Here is a 3,981-nt window from a genome sequence, read left to right as displayed (position 1 = left end):
GAAGGTGACATAAGGAGAGAAGAACCAACAGACTCCTTTGAAGGAGCTAAGAGAAAGGGGTGGTACGAAAAAGGGCATGAACATTTGTAGAGGTAGGAGGGAAGCTGGCTATTTTGGGAAGTCAAGGGAAGATTCTCAGAGTAAAACAGTGATGAAGCCATGGAAACAAGGGCTGAGAAAGTCTCTTGGATCTTGGCCACCAAGAGGTCATAGATGTGCTTAGAGAAATGGATTTTAGTGGAGAGTTAGGGCTAGAAGCCAGGTTTAAAGGATGAGAGAGCATCAATGGTGGAGATGGCCACAGGTCACTATTTTAAAGCAAAGAAAAGGAAATAGAGGGAGAAAGGAAGGAAAGAAGGAAGGAAGAAAGGTAGGTAGGAAGACCGTTATTTTGATGGGAGTGGCAGGAGAGCCAGATCTCAACTGGGAAGTGGAGGAAGGACCATCAGATGAAGTAATTCAGCCAAGAAGAGGTGCACGTCTTTCCCTGAGTCTGTCGGGCAAGGTGCACAGGTTGGGCTCATAAAGGCTATGTCCACTGGGAGGATGGTTGTTTCCCCATCAGCACTGCGGCTTTCTTCAGACAGACATCCCAGGGCCGCAGAGCAGCATGGAGGAGAGCTGACTCTTAGAGCCAGACTACCTGGGTAACTGCAAGGGGTAATACCTGGGGCAAGTTAGTCAGCCCTCCAGTGCCTCAGTTTCCCACGGCGTCTGACGCACAGCAGGTGTTCACGAAAGGGTGGCTCGTATTCACAGCCACCGCTCCCGGTTCTCCCGTGAGCCTCCTGTGGGTCTAGCATGGGCCAGCACACAGGAACGGCTCAGCATTTGCTGCTTCACCCGGAGCTTTTCAGGAAGTGTGGTCTTAAGAAATGAGAGGTGACTTAGAAGTGGCTCCGCGTCGGCCACAAGGGCTTTGTTGCACAACAAATGCTACCAGACATGTAATGAATGCTTATGCGCATGTCCGCTATAATCAGCGCCCAGAAGAAAGCTCCCCTCCCCCACTGCTCCTGGCCTTGGCTGTGGCCACACCCACTGCCCCAGTGAGCAGTATCAGCTGTCCCCCGGTTCCTCTTGTCTTTTAGGATTAGGTTGCTTTGCAGGGATCTTCCCATGTTTATCAGTTCGGAGAACTGAAGAATGCTTACAAACACTTCCAAGTGTCTCATAGCAATGAGAGGCCAGTGCGAAGGGCAGCGGGAGTTTTCCTGAACCACAGAAACCGGAGCTGGCGCGCATCCAGCTGGCTAGGCCACCCCACGCTTGTGGGTCAATGCAGAATCATTCGCAGAAGTTCCTGTTGCACTGGATCTTATCCAGGCCAATGCAATGTGCTCGGGGATCACAGAACACTCTCTCAAGGGAAAAAGGGGAGGCCTATTGCTTGGAATGGCTCAGAGCGCTTTTGGTAGCCAGCCAAGGCAGCTATCACTCATTAAATCTGCCTTTCCCTCCAGCCAAAAGCCAGCTGCATAGAACAACACATATAGAGCTCTAAGAATAGTATAGCACTCCAAGAGCATACTGTACTCGGCCTGCATACAGGTGTGAGGGGCTAGCTGAGTCTTTTCACTCTCAAAGCCGGGTGGGTTGAAACAAACAAAAATCCTCCCCCCCCCCCCCCCCCCCAAGTAACTTGCAGAGAAGAAATGAAAAGAGAGAGCAGAGAAGAACACCCTAGCATGTCATTCTGACCTGGGCTGCCTTTTTTTTAGGCATGGATCGACTCTACAGCAAGCATGTCAAACTCAAAGGCTACCACAGGCCAAATAAACGAGGCATGCGGCCCGCGGGCCTCGAGTTTGACATGCTTGCTCTACAGCCACCAAAGCATGCCAGTAAGCCCTAGAGCAGTAAGCACAGCAGCCGCTCCCCTCCCTCTTCCTCCTGCCATTCATTGTTTCCGCACTGGGCCAAGCAAGCCCCAAAGTCCTGTAACAGGTGGTACTTTATCATTTGCTACGACAGGAATTTGAAACCCATCATCCTCTGCAATAAATATTTGGTTGATTTATTGGCTTCCCTCCCATAAGTATAGAAAGTGAGGACAGGTTCCTTCCAAAACTGCAGCTCTGAGCAATGAGAGTTCTCAGAGTGCAGACAAGACCCTAAAACCACATCCCAATGTTGGAAGAAATGGATGTGTGGGTCTATTCATAAAAGAGTCTGGGAGGATATTCTCCTTAACGGTGTTTGGTTTTAGTAGTGGGATTTGGGGGAGCTTTTATTTTCTACCGTAAAACTTTCTGTATTGTCTGAAATCTTTACTCAGTGTTACTTTTATGATCAGAAAAAAAAACACACCCAGCAATCTTAATCTGAAAATTATTTTCTTATTCTCAAATGGGCAAACATGACAGGTTTTCCACCTTCCTGCTTTCTCCTGGGGAGGGAAATACAATGAGGTGGAGTGAACAGATAGCTGAAGGCCCTCAAAGACAAAGATGATAGGAAACAGCTTTGGTCACTCCTGGCTATTCCTATCCTGCTCCCTGTCCCCAGAGAGCAAATGTGTCAGGTCACCACATATTTCATCTCTTGCCTAGCTAACCACAATGCATCCTTTAGTTCTCCTTGTAAATATCACTTCTTCTAGGAAGCCATCCCTGTCCATCCAAGATTGAATTCTGTGTCCCTCCCATGTGCTTCAAACCACCTGCACTGTGATTATCTGTTTACCTGTTGGTCACCTCCGCTAGACTGAGATCCCTGAAGGCAGAGGTGGTTTCTTCATCTGTTTAGCCTTTGTACCTTAGGAAAAGGGCCAACAGACTCAATAAACATGTGTGTGTGTGTGTTATATGCCTTATGTGTCCCTCCCATGTGCTTCAAACCACCTGCACTGTGACTATCTGTTTACCTGTTGGTCACCTCCACTAGACTGAGATCCCTGAAGGCAGAGGTGTTTTCTTGATCTGCTTAGCCTTTGTACCTTAGGGAAAGTGCCAACAGACTCAATAAACGTGTGTGTGTGTGTGTGTGTGTGTGTGTGTGTGTGTGTGTTATATGCCTTACATGCCGTTGAGTTGGCTCCAACTTCTGGCAACCCTATTAATGAGTGATGGATGCCCACGAGGTTCTGTCCTCAACAGCCCTGCTCAGCCTCTGTAGACTCATGCCTATGGCTTCTTTTATGAAGTCAATCCATCTCAGACCTGGTCTTCCTCTTTTCCTGCTTCTATTTTTCCCAGCGTTACTATCCTTTCCAAAGAACCCTGCCTTCTCATGATTGCCTGAAGTAGGGCAGCTTCAGTTCTGTCATTCTTGCCTCCAGCAATGTTTCAGTTAGTGAATAATTATTAACTGGGGAACTTTAATAATGAGAGGAATTTAAGGATGCGAAGACGAAAAAGAAACTATTCATTTTCAAGGAACTTACGACTAGTTGGGGGAGATGGATGTGTCCGACTATAAAACCAAGCACCAGTTTAAGGGTTAAAATGGAAGTACAAACAACCAACTATAAAGACAACAAAGAAGGTTGGGCCCTGAACATTGTGTTTCCAGCTCAGAAGCCCAAGTTGGAATGCTCATATGGGGTATGTGCATGTGGTTATAAGGACTCAGGGTTTTAGGACCTTGATTAGAATTTGACTCATGATTGTCTGCTGTCAGTTGGCCTAGGAATACCTGCCATTCAGTCTTAATTGATGTTTGTGAAATGCCTTGTCTTCTTCTGCTGAAAGGCTTTAAGTGCTGAGCATTATTACTGTTACAGTGGTTGTTTTATTATTAAAGCAGTGCCAATGAGGTTACACAACAGCCTGGGTCAGGAAGTGAAACCAGGGCGCTGATCCCACTGACGCTACAGAGGATGGGGATTTGGGATGGTAAAATGTTAATTACTCGAGACGGAATGCAGGCTCCAGTCCAGCACTGTGCCCCTGCAGATCATTTCAGCCCCAGAGGCTGGGGCTGGCTCTCTGGCAGTGGGTCCTAAGCACCCTTCCCTCCCCTGGCTGGAATGTTGGATTC

This window comes from Myotis brandtii, unplaced genomic scaffold, assembly GCF_000412655.1.
Source record: "Myotis brandtii unplaced genomic scaffold, ASM41265v1 scaffold339, whole genome shotgun sequence".
Lineage (NCBI taxonomy): Eukaryota > Metazoa > Chordata > Mammalia > Chiroptera > Vespertilionidae > Myotis > Myotis brandtii.
Note: the sequence above shows the minus strand (reverse complement) of the source record.